The following is a 20,976-nucleotide window of genomic DNA, read 5'->3' on the forward strand; positions in this document are numbered from 1 at the left end:
AGTGATATAGGGATGGGGGAGTGAGAGGTACAAACTACTGAGTGTAAGATAGGCTCAAGGATGTATTGTACAACATAGGGAATATAGCCAATATTTTGTAAGAACTATAAATGGAAAATCACCTTACATTGTATAAAAAATAAACTAAAATGGGATGTATTTTTTAACTTAACCTCTCCTCTTTTATATAATTTAAAATAAGGAAATTTTTTTATCAGTGAATTAATGAAAATAGCAGATACTTTAAAATATCAATATGAATTTTAAAATATACCATTTATGTAGCTACAGAAAATTTAGCATAGATTATACTACAAGATAACATGTTTTCTCTCTATCCTAATTAGTTTAGAATTTCTAGTAGTGGGAAGGAAAAGTTTGTCCCTTCAAACTTTCTCTATGGACTCAGTGAGAACTTGGTAGACAATTTTCCCCCTGTTGTTATTGTTATCTTTATTAAATTGAACAATAGAGTAATTCAGTGGAAAACATTGGATTTTTTATAAATTTTGTGTTAACATTTTATATATGTATTATATCTATATGTAATATAGATATAGCTCTCCAGTTTCAGTTAAATTTTAACATATAAGAATTTGAATGTTGACATTCCCAACTTTATGACAAAAAAGAAGTCAAACTGGAAAATACAAAGTCAATTAATTTTCTTGGACCTATCAAATAAATGAGATCACACAGAAGTCCCTCCACTCTAGATCTAGAATTATGTAAGACAAGTAATCATAGCTGAGATCACTTTACTTGGATAATAACACATTACAGAGCTGCAGTAATTGAAATTACATAGTATTGGTAAAAGAATAGACACATAGATCAATGGAACAGATTAGATAAGCTGAGAAATAAACTTATACCAATAGTAAACTGATCTTTGCAAAGGCAATTCAGTGAGGAAAGACAGACTTTTCAACAATGATGCGAGAAAAATTGGAAATTTTTTCATACCCAAAAATATAAAAAAACTACATACACACAACACACCTTTCACAAAACATAAAGATAAGATTATTGACCTTAATGCAAAATGCAAAATCATAAAATTTCTAGAAGAAAAAATAAGTGGTGAGTTTTAGAATATAACAGCAAAAGCAAAATACATAAAAAAATTAGAAGTAAGACTTTATTAGAATTAAAAATCTCTGTCCTGTGAAAGAAACTTAAGGTAATGAGAAGACAAGCCACTGATTGGAGAAAATTTTTGCAAAATATATATTTGATAAAATAATTGTCTCTAAATTATACAATAGACTCTAAATCTCAACAATGAAAAAACAAGCAACACAATTTACAAATGAACAAGAGATATAAAGAGACTCTTCATCAAAGAAGATACACAGCAAATAATTAAAGGAAAAAAGAATATTTGTCATTAAGAAATTGCAAACTAAAGTGATGTTGAGATAGCACTACACAATGATTAGAAAAGTTAAAACCCCAAAACTGACAACACTAAATGCTGTGAAGATTTACTGTGTATTCTACAGTGAAGATGTAGAATACCAGGGTCTCTGAATCATTGCCATAGGGAGTGCAAGATAGCACAACCACTTGGGAGACATTTTGGAGATTTCTTACAAAGAAGATCCAGCAATCATGTTCCTAGATACTTAATAACTGATTAAAAAAAAAGTATACATCAGAGTTAAATGTGGGTGTCTATCATAGCTGTATTCATAATCACCCCAAACTGAAAGAATCCAAAGTGTGAGTTCCAGTAAGTGAATGGATAAACAAATTGCATTACATACATATAAAGAAATAGTATTTAGAAATAAAAAGAAAAGAGCAAACAAATAAAAAGTTGATGAATTTAAAATAAATATACTTAAGAGAATAACATCAATCTAAAAATTGACTATATATTTTATGATTCCAGTTATATAACTTCTGTAAAAAGCTAAATTTAAAAGACAATAAAAATGTCAGCAGTACAATGTAAGTATCTATGAGTCCATACTGTTATAAAGAAATGGTCACATTAAAAAAAAACATAATGGGAGAAGCAGACAGTGGGGCTATTACACACACATCTTTAGAAGAATCAGACTCCCTACCTTGAAAAGACAGACGGGGTTTTTGCTGAGTTTGAAAAGTTAAAGAGTGGCCAAGATGGCAGAGTATAAATGAGCTCATCTCCTCTCACGAGCACACCAAAATCACAATTGTCTGCAGAACAATCAACAATGGAAATGACTGGAACCTACCAGAAAAGATCTACTACAACTAAAGACATAAAGAAGGAACCATGACAATACGGGTAAGAGGAGGCGGATTTGTAATATGACCGAAACCCGTACCCCACCCCCACAAAGGGAGTCACCCACAAACTGGAGATTAATTATAATGCAGAGGTTCCCCGCCAAGAGTGAGAGTTCTCAGTTCTATGTCAGGCTCCTCAGCCTGGTTGTCTGGCACCAGGAAGACAAGTCACCAGAGTTTTGGCTTTGAAGGCAAGTGGGGCTTAATTGCAGGAGCCCCACAGAGAGAATTCTTTTTTAAGGGGCACATGCAGAATCTCGTGCAAACCAGGACCAAAAGCAAAAGTAGTAATTTGATAGGGTCCTAGTCCAGACCTACCTGCTGGTCTTGGAGAATCACTTGGATATGCTGGGGGGAGAGGGGTGACTACAGCTCATCTTGGGGGACATAGACACTGGTGGAAGACATATTGGGGAACATTTAAAGGATGAACACTCCTGGTGGGATCAACCCTCTGACATAAATCACAGCAATGATTTTTTGGATTTGTCTCATAGATTAATGTAAACAAAAGCAAAGATTAACAAATGAGACCTAATTAAATTCAAATGTGTTTGCACAGCAAAGGAAATCATAAACAAAACAAAAAGATTGCCTATGGAATGGGATAAAATGCTTCAAACGATGTGACTGACAAGGGATTAATTTCCAAAACACAAAAACAGCATACACAGTTCAATATAAAAAATAGACAAACAGCCCAATGTAAAATGGGCAAAAGACCCAAATAGAAATTTCTCTAAAGAAGACATACAGATGACCAACAGGTACATGAAAAGATGCTTGACATTGCTAATTATTAGAGAAATGCAAATCAAAATTCAAATAAGGCATCACCTCATCCTGATCAGACTGGCCATCATCAAAATGTCTACAAATAATAAATATTGGATATGGTATGGAGAAAAGGGAACCCTCCTACACTATTGGTAGGAATGTGAATTGGTGAAGACACTATGGAGAACAGTATGGAGGCTTCTTAAAAAACTAAAAATAAAGTTACCATATAATCCAGCAATCCCACTCTTGGGCATATATCTGGAAAAGATAAAAACTCTAATTCAAACAGATACATGCACCCCTATGTTGATAGCAGTAGTGTTTACAATAGCCAAGACATGGAAACTACCTAAATGCCTGTCATCAGATGAATAGATAAATAAGGTGTGTGTTATAAATATACAATTGGAACATTATTCAGCCATAAAAAAGAATGAAATATGCCATTTGCAGCAACATGGATGGACCTAGAGATGGTCATACTAAGTGAAGTGAGTTAAATAGAAAGGCAAATATTATATGATATCACTTATGCATGAAATCTAAAAAAATGGTACAAATGAACCTATTTATGAAATAGAAATATCCTCACAGACATAGGAAACAAACAGGTCAAAGTCAAAGGTGGAGAGGGATAAATTAGGGGCTTGGGATTAACAGATACACACTATTATATTTAAAATAGATAAACAACAAGACCTACTGTATAGCACAGGGAACTATATTCAATATTTTGTAATAAACTATATTGAAAAAGAATCTGAAAAGAATCTGATAACTCAATCACTTTCCTGTACACCTGAAAATAACACACCATTGTAAATCAACTATTCATCCATAAAAAATCTAAATATTAATGGGGGAGAAGATAGACATTTACTGTCTAAAATAATTCCAGATAATGTAGAAACTCTTGCCCTAAATGAATGAGTGCATAAATCCTTAGTTCTTAGGTGTGCACTGTGCACAATGATTCCAAAGAGTATAGTTTGGAAAAGGGGGAAAATAGGAACTTTATAGTAAAGGAACCTGACAAACACTATCTCAGCCATGCAATCAAGGCCAACGTCAGTGGTGACAAACCTACTGATAGACTGTATCCTTAATAGAATGTGACAAAAATGGCACTTCACCTTTGTGGACTTTCTCTTCAAAACCCATAACCCCAGTCTAATCTGATAAAAACAATAGACAAGTTCCAACAGAGAGACATTCTTACAAAATTCCATTCCTCACAACTCTAAAGTTCACTAAAACAAAGTCTGAGAAAGTGTCACAGCCAAGAAGAGCCTAAAGAGGCTAAGTGTAATTTATCCTGAATGTGATCTTGTAAGAGGAAAAATAAATTAATTATAAATAAATACTCTTGGAATAAAGTATGGACTTTAATTAATAATAATGTACCAACATTGATTCTTTATTTGTAACAAATGTGCCATTCTAAATTAAGATGCTAATAACAAAAAACTAGGCATAAAGTCTATAGAATTTTTCTGTACTACCTTTTCATTGTTTCTGTGAAATAAAAACTCATAGAAATAAAATCTTTTAAAAACAAATTCAATATCTTCATGAAGTATTTCTCAGATATTAGGTCAAGTTCCCTCATATCTAAGAAATACATGCAGATTTATAAAGGTGTGGCATTTAATTAAACAAATGTAGCATGTTTTTAGTTTTCTACATAGTATCTATAACAAACTGTTGGCTTATTTTGCTGCTTTCCTCACACTCTGATACATGTATGTGCTCACATACATTCTCCAAACTGGGATCACAAAGTTATCAATGTTTCTAAACTTACAGAAGTCCAAAATAAAAAGAAATGCATATGGTACTTGGAGATGTCAACATAAATCTCACATTATATGTTAGTAAATGTTAGATGCTGTTGAAATGTTTTTTTTGCCAAAATATGTAAATGAATAAGCTTAAATAAAGACTGGATAAATAGTTACCTTAGGGTTAAATTTTGTGTTTAGATATTGTGTTGTTTTCTTTGTTTACATATTTTCTGCCCTAGAGTCAAAAATGATATTCCTTTTATAGAAACTTCCTGTTTGTTCAAATGAAAATCCCTGTCCAGTACTTCTAAAGCTGTCCCACCCCTCTCCACTCATTTTCAGAAAACGGGGTGCAAAATAGAAATAAAATGTTATGTCTAATATTGTTATTACTTAGACAGTATTTCTTCATTCTGAGAGTAATTACTATTTATTTTTTGCCATGAACTGATGGAGATAAATTTATCTCTGGGGATGAATGATAAAAGTGATTGTTTTATTAAATAAAATAGGCATTCAATATTTATTAAATATTAATAATGCTATTATTAAAAATATTAAAAATAAAAGTAACCTACAAATCTCTGTGGATAAATTCAGGTACTTAATACTTTGATTTCCATTGTGATTAGTGTCACTCTTAGAGCTAGACATAGCAGTGAAAAGATTTTGATTATTGTTACAGAAAAAAATTAGTATGTCAGTTTTCCTTTAAATTTTATTTCTTTTAGTAAGACTTATTTTATATGTACCTGAATTAGGTACTTGTAAATATCAAACTAGTGAGACTGTCAGTTGCAACAAAGATGACAAACAGTTTGGTATGTCTTGGCTTTCTATTCTACATCTAAAGTCTCCTCCACTGACACTGAATTTGTTTCCAGTTCAATTTGTTCCATAATCTATAATCCCAAATTTTTCCCAATCCTTTCACTTTTTACCATATATTTTTCTTCCTTATTGTACAATATTCCTTCTAGAATGTCTTTTGTAATTATTTTTGAATTCTTGAGATAAATGAAAAAAAGAGACAATTTGCTTTTGACTAAAGTGTAACATGTATATAGCTATATGTGATGCATATAGAATATCACAGAGAAAGTTATATATTACAAGATAATGTTTCTTTAACACCATTTATATTAGATTGAAATGGGATGTGTGTAATAATTCAAAATGCTTTCATAGTTTACAGCACTATCTTCTAAGTCAGAAGAAGTACGTAAATTAAAAATTATGCTCTGGCCTATAAAGTGCAAAGGTAAATTTTTCTCTTCTCTCACATATATTTATTAAATTATTTGTTAATATCAATATAAAATTCTTAGTCTGCTTGAGAAAGTTCTAATTTGATGCCTGATGATTTGACAAAATAACTAATAGTATCCTCTTTTACTCTTAGAAATGTCTCCTTTTAGAAAGTATATTACATGGTACTCTCTTAGAAGGGGTTTCCTTAGTCACATTTCAACTCCTCTATCCTCTTAAACATGAGGATTCTGGGCTTTAAACTAAGAAAGTGTATGAAAAATGTGTTTATCCTCTAGATTAATCTTTATTACTGTGCAAATTTAAAACTTTGGCGCATATTCTGATTTCTCAGTGTAATAGTATTAGAAATTACCCTCTAACTATAGTGAAAATCTGTTAGGTATACCTTAGTCTGGAAACTGAAAAAGCAACAGTTTTCTATTTAAGTTGAAGGAAAATAAATAGCAGATAGAATTTATTTAAATAAAGGAAATCAAAGTATATGTAAAATCTTATTATGAAAAAATATTGCATCATTAAGCTAAGTATGCAAAAGTATAAACTATGTATAGGTCACCTCAATGACAAGCATTAGCAGAAATGTCTTTTTAAAATTATTTTTGGGAAAATACATTTATTATAAAATAATTTTTATTATTGAACATGTTATGCTTTACATATATAGTTAATTGAACATGATATTGTTTTGTTAACAGTGTTTTATTTAAAATAATAATAATATTAAAATTTATTTCACAGAATAATTTTTTCCACTAGTTTGTGTTGCCACAAAATTGTCATAATTTTGATCATTTTTTTCTACTTTTATATGTTCTCACTAAATACCGTTCTTTGTATTAATTGGAATGTGCTTTTCAACAGAACATGCCCTTAATTGGCACCATTTCCATGGGACTAAATTAAACCTGATGACATGGTGCCCCACTTAATTGTAGTAGTAATTCCCCTTAATAGGAACACTTGCAGATAATGAGGTGAGTCTTACATGGAGCTTATGGGTCTACAGGAAGCTCAAAGGTTGGTGATTTTTATTTTACTTCCAGAAACTTTGTCCCCAATTATCTACTAACCACAGAGGTTTCATCACCTTGTAGGAGACATTTGAAACAGCTTCTTAAACTGAACTTATTTCAGAATTTTGAGCTACACCTGTTGGCCTCTGTAAAAAAAGTGCTACTTCTGTCTTTCCTCAGATTTATCACTTCAACAGCTGTCGCTTGCCCTGGTTGACATAGACTAGTGATGTGGGAACTAGTATCTGCCTCAAGAAACTACATACAAATTCTGATTCCAAGACAGAGGCTGCATTTTCTCCTCTGTCATATACAACACATTCATCATTTTTAATCTTTTTAAATCATCTTGTTGCCTACTGGAACTATTAATCATAATTATGCTACTTCATAATAGCTGTTTCTTTTCCTTCTACTTTATTTTAATTATTATTGACTTATTTAATATAGGAAGAAAAATTCCTTTTTTCTTGGGAAAATTATTTTTACTATAATATCTATATTCAAAACGGTGATAAAGAGATCTCAGAAGAAAATGATGCTGTGTCTTATTTTTAGAGGTGATTAAGTTTAAAGATGGGAAAAATGTTAATTTGTAGTAATCAATAGAAAATTAACATCTAATAAAATAACTATCAGGAAATAATCTAACAATAATTACTAGAAGGGTTTGTTTTACACATGGTAAAATTTACTTTGTAGAAATGCACTGACAAGTATATTTGCAGTGCAATTCTGCAAATAACTATTCAAAAATAAAATATTTTTGGTAAATCTTGATATAAAATATAAAACAAACATAAATAAATGAGGTCTAGATAAAACAGAAAATGATGGTATAGGGACACTGATAGACTAAATGATTTACTGTGTGACTCCTGGCATCACTTTAGCTCCCCATTATTTTTCCTCACTCGTCCTGCCAAATCTAAGCTTTTTTTTTTTTTTTTTCCAATGGAGGTACCGGGTTTGAACCCAGGACCTTGAGCATGCAAAGCATGAGCTCTACCACTGATCTATTACACTGGCCCCAAATCCAAACTTCTAAACAATAGAAGCTAACTCATAAACACAACTCCTGCCTCTACAACTTGCTGCGTGATTTGTGCTACCTAAATTTACCAACATTTCCTTAAAAGTTTGAGTAAAGAACATTTTTCAGGAAAAAAAAAGATATCTGATTAACCTTCCTGAATATGTTTCAATATATTCTGTTTCTCACTCTTCTAGACACTTATCTTAACTCATTTTCTGTTTTTTCTCATGCTGCATTTTTTTTTATAAATGCTATAAATGGCTGAGCTAACAGTTTTTTTGTTGTCATCTTCTTACACAGAGGAAGCTTCAGCACAGTGACTAACAGCTCAAGATTTACAAACAAATGCAAACTCATGCATTAAATAGTTCATTTTGGCCAGGTTATTTTATTTCACTGAGCTTCTCCTTGATCTCCCGCAAAAATTGGATTGCATTTTATTAATTGATTAATGAAAGTAAGTACTGTGTCACTATTCTGTATCAGTAAGACTGTTATTAGTTTTGGGGCATGTAATATTCATTCAAGCAGATGTAAATCTTGATCACATAGTTGAGAAACAACAGTTAAAGAACAAATATTTAATATATTTTCTATGTGATTCTTACACAAAAATTCAGATGTGTGAACAAAAATTCGCTTTTCTTTGTTAACTTAAAATCTTAAAATTGACTCTGAAGTCCTATCTTATAATGAGGGCAGGAAATTAAATCTAATGTGATATTTGGACCTTGTTCCTTTTTCTAGGGTCATACAACAACAGGATTCAACTGTGATGATAAAAATGCAGGTTAATTGCCTGTATCTTTATCCCATCATGGCTACCTTTGAAGAGCTCCTTCTCTATGCTCAGTAGTGTCTTAAAGTTATGATATACTATATTTAATCTAACACTTGTATTTTCTAGAGCATTTCAATTTAAACCATGAAATGGTCTATCTGGAGTTGAAACCGCATCCTTATGTTTCTGCAAGGTAGTGTCATATGGGCATCTGTAATTATAGAACATCATCCTCTACTAGACTTGGAATATATCACCACTCATTCTCCTGTTTCAACTCTTTTCTCCTTGTTGACACTCATTTGTCTCTGTTATCCGTCCCTGTAACTTTGAAAAGACTTATATTTCCAGACATCAAAATCTAAAATCCCATTTTATATGAGTCTTTTCATTTTCTTCTTCACAATTCATATCTCACTTCATGCATAAGATGACACACAATTGAGTGAGGGATGGGACACAAATCTCTTGTTTGTTTGCTTAAAAATAGACAAAAAATAAAGACAAAAATGTCTAATTGTTATCATACTATTATTATCTGGTATTACAATATTTAATATATACTTAATTATGTTAAAATAATAAAGAATGACATTATGACAGAGATTAATGATTTTTTGGAAAGAGCTGTGAATTGCTAATATGAGATGATCATAGAAATCATCTTTGAGGAGACAGTATTTATAGCAAAAGATGAAGAGTGTTGTTTAAATGCTATGTGAAAGGCTGCTGAGGGAGCAACTCCAAGTCTTAGAACCTATGTGGTGAAATTCTCTAAGGTGAGAAGAGATTGAAACTGACCAGTGCAAAGAATGTATATTGAACACAGGGAAAGAGTAGTAGAATTGGCCACTACAAGAATGAGTAAGGGTCTGCTCATATGAGAACTTGCGAGATTATACAAAAAGAAGTTTGATTCTAAGTTCTTAGAATAATATATTTAAGTGGACAAGTCATAAGACTTTATTTTAATTTTTAAAAGATCACTTTGGCAAACATAGAAGGAAACATTTAGAACAGAAAAGAGGGAAAGTTAAGAGATGTGTTGGGAAGTTCCCTGCAAATTTCTTTGCCAGAGATGAGTGTGCTAAGGAGAGGAGATGAGAGGTCACATTTGCAGTGTACTTTTCAGAGTCACAGACACTATACTTAATAAACCTAACAATTATAATTTGTATAAACATCATAAGCTGATGATTATTACTAGGACAACGTTTTATTATCAGAATAAGTTAACATTACATGCAGAAAAAAGGACTATTTATACAATCAGGCAGTGCACAAAACATTTCTTAATTGTTCTTCTGGCTTTTGTGCTGTTTTCTGAATTTTGTGCTTTTTGTCAACTTTTTACAATTTATAATTTGGGTTCGTTTTAAAATATATATCCACCATTGTATTCAACTTAATTTAATATATTATTACTTTAAATTAAAGACAAATCCCATAAGTGTAAAATCTTCAAGTTCTTTAAAACACAAATCAGCAATCCTCTATCTCATTTCTGACTTTGAAGTATACATTTTAAGAAAGCAGCAAGAGTAAACATAATTTATTTCAGTTAAAATGTGACTTTTCTTGAAGATAGTTTGAGATAATTGCATTATCCTGAAATATCTTAGTAATATCTTGAAAATATGAGAAGATACATCCAAGGATTATAATATTTGTTTAAAAAGGATTACTATATAGCATATTTAAGCACATTTTGTATGTTTATATTTTGCATGAATGTGTAACTCACTTTAGCCTAAAATTGACATATTGGGGACATTTTTGTACTGAAAAACTAACCAAGAATAAAAACCTGTTGAATAAAAAGTGTTTATGAAGAGAACATAAACACCTATCTTGTAACCTAAAAATATTTCCCGGTTTAGAGCATTAGCATCAAGACAAAGATAGAAGTCATCATGACATGTGGCCTATAATCTAAAAACTGAAACAACAGTTTGTCTCTGTTATCCAACCCTGACATTCTCCAGGGATGGATGACATTCTCCAGGGATGGATAACATCACTGGAGTGATTCTCATTTAGACATATGCACTTCAGAAGAAAAACAAAAACTAATGATTTTTGAGTACCTATAATATCAGAGGCAAAGCACTCTTAACTCTTTTATCCTTATGATAAAGTCTGATTTTCTTTCTGTTCTTTCTTTCTTTTTTTTTTTTTTAACTCTGAACCAATTTAAAGTTGGTTTCAATAACATGGATTTAAATAAAGACTAAATAACATAGTCAACAATTGGTTAATGATTTCCTGAATTAACAAAGTTCACTTGAGTGCAGATTTGTTCTGAAGGTATATTAGGTCAAAGGAAAGTTTCAGTCTCTCTAGGTAATACAGTGTACAAGTGAACTTAAGAAAAGCTAACAACAGTAATAATGAAAAGAAGAAGGAGGAGAATAGCAGAATAAGAAAAGGAGAAGAAAGAAGAGGGATACTTATGAAGTGTTTGCCTTGTATAGATTCATCTTTTAATATTTATATTGAGAAATGTTTGTCATAAAAATAAAGTATCTTGCCCAGGATATATAAACAGCTCATATGACATAATAAGAAAAAAACAAACAACCCAATCCAAAAATGGGCAGAAGACCTAAACAAGCAATTCTCCAAGGAAGAAATACAAATGATCAATAGGCACATGAAAAAATGCTCAGTATCACTCATTATCAGAGAAATGCAAATCAAAACTATAATGAGATATCACCTCACACCAGTCAGAATGGCCATCATTCAAAAGTCCACAAATGACAAATGCTGGAGAGGCTGTGGAGAAAAGGGAACCCTCCTACACTGCTGGTGGGAATGCAGTTTGGTGAGCCACTATGGAAAACAGTATGGAGATTCCTCAAAAGACTAGGAATAGACTTACCACATCACCCAGTAATCCTGCTCCTGGGCATATATCCAGAAGGAACCCTACTTCAAAAAGACACCTGCACCCTAATGTTTGTAGCAGCACTATTTACAATGGCCACGACATGGAAACAGCCTAAATGTCCATCAATAGATGAGTGGATAAAGAAGAAGTGGTGTATTTGTACAATGGAATTCTATTCAGCCATAAAAAATGACAACATAACACCATTTGCAGCAACATGATGTCCCTGGAGAATGTCATTTTAAGTGAAGTAAGCCGGAAAGAGTCTGAGATTTATGAAGTCATGCTAATTATGTGGAATCTAAAAAAGAAAAAAAAAGAACATAAATACAAAACAGAAACAGACACAGACATAGAATACAAACTTATGGTTGCCAAGAGGGCAGGGGGTGGGAAGGGACAAACTGGGATTTCAAAATTTGTAGATACTGACAGGCATATGCAGAATAAATAAACAAGATTACACAGTATAGCACAGGGAAATATATGCAAGATCTTGTGGTAGCTCACAGTGAAAAAAATATGATGATGAATATATGTATGTTCATGTATAACTGGAAAATTTTGCTGGAATTTGATACAACATTGTGAAACAACTATAACTCAATAAAAAAAATTTAAAAAAAGAAAACATGGGAGAAAATCTATATGATGTTGAGGTTTGTTAAATTAAAAACTTTTGAATAAATATGCATGAACCCATACCAATGTACATATATTTGAATAAATGAATAAATGGGTAGAATAGACAATTATCCATGCAGAAGAACATCAATAACTGATGTGGATACTTGTCTATTAAGAAGGTGAATAATTCATTACTCGTAACTCTTTTAGTGTGGGTTTCACATAAGTAGCTTCCTTACAAATAGTACAGTATGGAAAGTGGGGGAAAAATAAACTTTACAGTGAAGAAGCTTAAACAAAACTCAACTCATGTTCTCAAGGTCAGCAAAACAGTGATATGTCATGTTGATGGAACATAACCTTGACATTATGTGAAGAAAATAGCACTTTGTCTCTGTCATCTTCTTTCAAAAACACCAAAACCCCAGTCAGGAAAAGGAAAAGGTCAGACATATCCTAATAGTGTCATATTCTGCAAACCACCTGAACATTAATCCTCAAAACTGTCAAGATCCTCAAAAACCAGGGTAGTCCAATAAGCTGTCACAACGAAAAGTAGCCAAAAATGACGTGCCTAGATGTAATGTGTCTTGGATAGGTCCTGAAAGAGAAAAAGGAAAATAACAGACTTTGACATGCTCCAGGGTAGTGTTTTTGATATAATTTTTTGTTTATTTTTCTTTTGTTGTTATTGTTATTTCCTTTAACGAAAATGTGTTCAGGCTCATCTTTTCACGTGTAAGTCGTAAGTCAGCTATTTCTCCAAGGACATCTAGTTTCTTTTACAGGAGAATAGCGTTTAGAAACCAACATCAAGGCACTGTATATGTTCATTGCTATCATAATGGAACTACAAATTGTATGCAGTTTATTTTGGTACAAATTTTTTAATATGGATTTCTGTATTTCTATGCATGTGTAATTGAATTAGCAATACTTTATAAATCTCAGACTCTGATTCTACACACAATATACGTTCCAGCTTCTCTCTCTTGCTTACTTGTATCTTCTGTTTTTGACAATGGGAAACCTGACTTTGACTACCATTCTTTTACTTGTTTAACCCCAGTACACAGGGACAGTAGCTTCAGAATTACTAGCCCATGCCTCTGTGAGGGAAAAAGAAAAAAAAAAACTAATTTGATTAGAGAATTTAAGTATTTTTATTTTTGTTTAACCTTACAGATTATGATCAAAACAGTTACCAAAGTTATTTAGGTCAGCTCCGTTTTTCCCTGCTTCCTTCAGTGAGGTTGCATGATGCATTTGTAATACAGTTTAGTTTCCATCCTAAGATCTCCCAAAATCCTATTCCCCCTTTAAAGAAGTTTCTCAATCCATTTTCCAAATTATTTGTACCTTTTGAATTTCCATCGGTAATCAATCTAAGTTCCTATTTCTCCATGTCTTTACTAGTATTAGACGTTTTCTTTATTTTTCTTTCTTTCTTAAATGTCCATTTTAGTTGGTCTATTTCTGTGTGGTTTTATTTTGCATTCATTTAATGACTTGATGTTGAACACCACATGCTTATCTAATGTCACTATGCTTCCTTGGTGTCTGTTTATATTTTAGATCTTTTGCCCCTTTAAAAAAGTACTTGTTTTCTTATGCACTCTATGTATATTTTGAATGCAAACCTTTTATCCAATATATATTTATAAATATGCTCCCTAATCAGTGACTTGGTTTTTTTTTTTCATTATCTTAAAGTTTTCTTTTAGAAAACAAAGAATGTTCATTTCCAAATGTATTCTTCTTTTATAGGTTGTATTTTAGCACCATATCCAAAAACTTATCAACAATAACTGCACTCATGTTCATGAACATTTTTGTTCTCATGTTTTCTTCTGTAAATTTTATAGATTTGTATTTTGGTAGAAATATTTTGAGTAAATTTTTATAACACGAAAATTGTATGTCCAGATCCTCATTGTTTTTCCTGAATTTGCATATCAAATAGTTCCAACAGCATTTTTCAAAGAGACTAGCCATTCTCTTTAAGGTAGGTTTTATACTTTTATCAAAAAATCAGAAGTAACTACTTCCACACTCTCTATCCCATTGGATTGTTCAGTGTATTTCTTATTTTACTAGTGTTATGGTGTCTTGATTACACTAGCAATATAGTAAGACAAAGTTGGGTAGTGTGAGTCCTCCAAATTTGTCCTTAAATAGGTGTTTGGCTATGATGTTATCTTTGCTCTTCCATATACATTTTATAATCATCTTGTTCATATTAACAAAAATAATTGTACTGTACACCAGAAATTGACACAACATTGTAAACTGACTGTAACTCAGTACAAAATAAATAAATTAATAAAAAAAATTGGTGGAATTTTTAATGGAGCTTAATCAAATTTGTAGATCAAATTAGAAAGAAAAGACAACTTAATGAGTTGTCCAGTCCTTTGACATCTCTCTCCATTTATTTATTAATCCTTCTTTGATAGCTTTCTGTGGTGTTTATTGTTTTCAGCATGCATCATCTAAACTACTTTCTTTAATCCTTTTTGTGTTAGATTTTCATGTTGAATACTTATACTATTTATTACTAACATAAAGGAAAATGACTAAATTTTGTATATACTAAACTCATTAGTTCTAGTTTTTTGAGTGGCTTTATGAGGATTTTCTACATTGACAATGATATTTATTTCAAATAAATGATTTTGTGAGTAGACTTTATGTGCTGTATATTTGAATTTCCTTCAGTAACCTTTGAAGAATATTGATAACAAATATGACTTATTTTAAATATGTATATTCTTCTCATCTGTGCTTTTTGTACTTCATGATCAGAATTTATACTATATGGGTCCCAGTTATACTAGTGTTAAAACTCGCACCACATTTTATTGTAATTCATATGTTTATACATTATTCCCATTCAGTAGATTACAAGATTCTAAAAAATTAACACTATGTCTTATATTTGTGTTGCTAGCACTTGTCATAATGTTTGTGAGTATGAAATGAAATATATTTATTTCTTCAGATATTTTTAAAACATGAAACATTTTTAGTATATTTATATTGTGGTAAACTGTTACCATCACCACTGTTTCCCAGGGCTCAATATAACACTAGCCTTGCAACAATGCACTTCTATGCTTAAAAATGTGTTTGCTTCTAATTTTCCTATAAGTCTACATTGCAAACCAGTTAGGCTGACAGTACTGATTAAAAGCTGGTCAATGTTAAAAGAAGTCTTCCTGTGTTAATATTCCAGTTCTAAAGCTTATCATAGTAGAGGAATTAACTTAACCTCTATGTGAATATATATATATATAAAATGATAATTACAATAGTAAGCCATGATCCTTTATTTATATTTAATTTTTTCTGTTTTTTTAACACTTTTTAATGAGTTATAGTCATTTTACAATGTTGTGTCAAATTCCAGTGTAAAGCACAATTTTTCAGTTATACATGAACATACATATATTCACTGTCACATTTTTTTTCACTGTGAGCTACCACAAGATTTTGTATATATTTCCCTGTGCTATACTGTGTAATCTTGTTTATCTATTCTGCATATGCCTGTCAGTATCTACAAATTTTGAAATCCCAGTTTGTCCCTTCCCACCCCCTGCCCTCTTGGCAACCATAAGTTTGTATTTTATGTCTATGTGTCTGTTTCTGTTTTGTATTTTTTTTTAATTCCACATATGAGTGATCTCATATGGTATTTTTCTTGTCTTTCTAGCTTACTTCACTTAAAATGACATTCTTCAGGGACATCATGTTGCTGCAAATGGTGTTATGTTGTCATTTTTTATGGCTGAATAGAATTCCATTGTACAAATACACCACTTCTTCTTTATCCACTCATCTATTGATGGACATTTAGGCTGTTTCCATGTCGTGGCCATTGTAAATAGTGCTGCTACAAACATTAGGGTGCAGGTGTCTTTTTGAAGTAGGGTTCCTTCTGGATACATGCCCAGGAGCAGGATTACTGGGTGATATGGTAAGTCTATTCCTAGTCTTTTGAGGAATCTCCATACTGTTTTCCATAGTGGCTCACCAAACTGCATTCCCACCAGCAGTGTAGGAGGGTTCCCTTTTCTCCACAGCCTCTCCAGCATTTGTCATTTGTGGACTTTTGAATGATGGCCATTCTGACTGGTGTGAGGTGATATCTCATTATAGTTTTGATTTGCATTTCTCTGATAATGAGTGATACTGAGCATTTTTTCATGTGCCTATTGATCATTTGTATTTCTTCCTTGGAGATTTGCTTGTTTAGGTCTTCTGCCCATTTTTGGATTAGATTGTTTATTTTTTTCTTGTTATGTTATGAGCTGCTTATATATTCTGGAGATCAAGGCTTTGCTGGTTTCATTATTTGCAAAAATTTTCTCCCATTCTGTAGGTTTTCTTTTTGCTTTACTTATGGTTTCCTTTGCTGTGCAGAAGATTGAAAGTTTAATTACGTCCCATTTGTTTATTTTTGCTTTTATTTCTGTTGCTTGGGTAGACTGCACTAGGAGAACATTTTTGAGATGTATGTCAGATAATGTTTTGCCTATATTTTCCTCTAGGAGGTTTATTATATCTTGTCTTATGTTTAAGTCTTTGATCCATTTTGAGTTGATTTTTGTGTATGGTGTAAGGGAGTGTTCTAGCTTCATTGCTTTACATGCTGCTGTCCAGTTTTCCCAACACCATTTGCTGAATAGACTGTCTTTATTCCAATGTATATTCTTGCCTCCTTTGTCAAAGATGAGTTGACCAAAAGTTTGTGGGTTCATTTCTGGGCTCTCAATTCTGTTCCATTGGTGTATATGTCTGTTTTGGTAGCAATACCATGCTGCTTGATGACTGTAGCTCTATAGTATTGTCTGAAGTCTGGGAGAGTTATTTCTTCAGCCTCTATTTTTCTTTAGTAATGCGTTGGCAATTCTAGGTCTTTTGTGGTTTCATATAAATTTTATTATGATTTATTCTAATTCTGTGAAGTATGTCCTGGGTAATTTGATAGGGTTTACATTAAATCTGTAGATTGCCTTGGGCAGTATGACCATTTTAACAATATTGATTCTTCCAATCCAGAACATGGCGTATCTTTCCATTTTTTAAAGTCTTCTTTAATTTCCTTCATCAATGGTTTTTAGTTTTCCATGTATAAGTCTTTCACCTCCTTGGTTAAATTTATTCCTAGTTATTTTACTACTTTGGGTGCTATTTTAAAAGGGTTTGTTTCTTTACTTTCTTTTTCTGTTGATTCATCATTAGTGTAAATAAATGCAACTGATTTTTGAACGTTAATCTTGTAACCTGCTACCTTGCTGAATTCTTCGATCATCTCTAGTAGTTTTTGTGTGGACCTTTTAGGGTTTTCCATATATAGTAACATGTCATCAGCATATAATGACACTTTTACCTCTTCTTTCCCAATTTGGATCCCTTTGATTTCTCTCTCTTGCCTGATTGCTGTGGCTAGGACTTCCAAGACTATGTTGAATAGGAGTGGTGATAATGGGAAGCCTTTTCTAGTCCCAGATTTTAGTGGGAAGCTTTTGAGTTCTTCACTGTTGTGTACTATGTTGGCTGTAGGTTTGTCATATATAGCTTTTATTATGTTGAGATATGTTCCCTCTGTACCCACTTTGGTGAGAGTTTTTATCATAAATGGGTGTTGAATTTTATCAAATGCTTTTTCTGCATCTATGGAGATGATTATGTGGTTTTTGTCCTTTCTCTTGTTGATGTGATGTATTACATTGATTGATTTGCATATGTTGAACCACCCTTGTGTCCCTGGGATGAAACCCACTTGGTCATGATGTATAATCTTTTTAATGTGTTGTTGGATTCTATTTGCTAATACTTTGGTAAGTATTTTGGCATCTATGTTCATCAGTGATATTGACCAGTAATTCTCTTCTTTGATAATGTCTTTGCCTGGTTTTGGTATCAGGGTGATTGTGGCTTCATAGAATGAGTTTGGGAGTATTCCCTCCTGTTCAATCTTCTGGAGGAGTTTAAGAGGACTAGTATGAATTCTTCTTTGTATGTTTGGTAGAATTCCCCTGTGAAGCCATCTGGTCTTGGACTTTTATTTGTAGGGAGGTTTTTTTATTGCTAATTCGATTTCATTTCTAGTGATCAGTTTGTTTAAGTGGTCAGTTTCTTAATTCAGTCTTGGTGGACTGCATGTTTCCAGAAACTTGTCCATCTCCTCTAGGTTATCCATTTTGGTTCCATATAGTTTTTCACAATATCCTTGTATGATATTCTGTATTTCTATTCTATTTGTTGTAATTTCTCCATTTTCCTTTCTTATTTTGCTAATTTGTGCTCTCTCATTTTTCTTCTTTGTGAGTTTGATCAGAGGTTTGTCGATTTTATTTACTCTTTTAAAAAACCAGCTTTTGGTTTGATTGCTTTTTAAAATTTTTTTTAATCTTCATTTTAATTATTTCCTCCCTGATCTGTATTATTTCCTTTCTTCTGCTGAGTTTTGGAGGGTTTTGCTCTTCTTTTTCTAATTCTTTTAGCTGGTGGGTTGGATTGTTTATTTGAGATTGTTCTTTTTTGAGGAATGCCTGTATCACTATTAACTTCCCTCTTAGCACTGCCTTTGCTGTGTCCCATAAATTTTGTGTGGTTGTGTTTTCATTTTCGTTTGCCTCTAGGTATTTTTTAATTTCAACTTAGATTTCATCATTGACCCATTGGTTTTTTTAATAGCATGTTGTTTAATCGCCATGCTTTCCTTTTGTTCTCCTTTGTTTCTCTGTAGTTGATTTCTAGTTTCATGGCATTGTGGTCAGTAAAGATGCTTGAGACAATTTATATCTTCTTAAAATTGCTGAGACTTCTTTTGTTCCCAAGTACATGATCAATCCTAGAAAATGTTCCATATGGGCTTGGAAAGAATGTATATCCTATTTTGGGGAAGTGTAATGCTCTGGAAATGTCCACCAAATCTAATTTTTCTATTGTATCATTTAATTTCTCTGTTGCCTCATTAATTTTCTATCTGGACGATCTGTCTAATGTTGTTAATGCAGTGTTAAAATCTCTGACAATGATTGTATTCCCATCAATATTCCCCTTTATCTCTGTTAGTAATTGTTTTTATGTACTTAGATGCTCCTATATTGGATGAATATATATTAATGAGCGTAATATCCTCAACTTGTATTACTCCTTTAATCATTATAAAATGTCATTCTTTATCCTTCTTTACAGCCTTTGTTTTAAAGTTTGTTTTGTCTGAAGTCAGTACTGCTACACCTGCTTTTTTGGTTTTTCCATTTGCATGGAATATCCTTTTCCATCCTTTCACTCTCAATCTATATGTGTCCTTCTCCCTAAGTGGGTCTCTTGTATGCAGCATATTGAAGATTCTTGTTTTATTATCCAGTTTGTCACTGTATGACTTTTGATTGGAGCATTTAGTCCATTAACATTTACAGTAATTAATGATAGATGTGTGTTTATTGCCATTTTGAACTTATTTTTGCAGTTCATTTGGTATTTTCTCTTTGTTCCTTTCTTCTTCCTTTTGTGGTTTGGTAATTTTCCTTTGTATTATCTTGGATTTTATTTAGCTTTTGTGACTCACACCTACGTTTTGGCTTGTGGTAACCCTATTTTGTAAGTCTATTAACCCATTACTATAACTGTTTGTGTTAAATTGATTGTAATATAATCTCAAACCCATCCTACCGAGAACTAAAAGTAAAGAAAAAAATACTCTATATTTTCTTGCTTCTGTCTCCCACTCTTAATGATTTAGATGTATTCTTTTACAATTCCATGTTTGTTCTATTTGTAATTCATGGCAGTTATCACCTTTCCAGTTATGAGTCTCTTATTTTTGTAGCATCTTACTTCTTTTCTATTTAGAATAGACCTGTCAATATTACTTTTAGCATGTTTTTAGTGTTGCTAAACTCTACTAGTTTTTGCTTGTCTGTGAAATTCTTTATCTCTCCTTCTATCCTAAAGGATAACCTTGCTGGATAAAGTATCCTAGGCTGCATCTTTTTTCCATTCAGGACTTTGAATATATCTTGCCACTCCCTTCTGTCCTGTAATGTTTGTATAGAGGAATCAGCTGAAAGCCTTATGGGGGTTCCCTTGTAACTTACTCTTTGTTTTTCTCTTGGTGCCTTTAGGATCATTTCTTTATCCTTGACACTGGCCATCTTGATTATGATATATCTTGGTGTGAGTCTGTTTGGGTTCTTCCTGTTTGGGATCCTGTGAGCTTCCTGTAGTTGGATATGTGGTTCCATCTTTAGTTTTGGGAAGTTTTCAGTCATGATTTCTTCCAATACCTTTTAAATCCCCTTTGTTCTTTCTTCCCTTTCTGGAATCCCTATTATGCACAGATTGGCACAGTTTATATTATCCCATAGGTCCCTTATGTTATTTTCATTGCTTTTTATTTGTTTATCTCTCAACTTTCCTGATTGGGTGCTTTCTGTTGTCCTGTCTTCTAGGTCACTTATTCATTCCTCTGCATTATCTAGCCTGCCTTGTAC

The sequence above is a fragment of the Camelus dromedarius genome, chromosome 13 (assembly GCF_036321535.1).
Source record: "Camelus dromedarius isolate mCamDro1 chromosome 13, mCamDro1.pat, whole genome shotgun sequence".
In the NCBI taxonomy this organism is placed as follows: Eukaryota; Metazoa; Chordata; class Mammalia; order Artiodactyla; family Camelidae; genus Camelus; species Camelus dromedarius.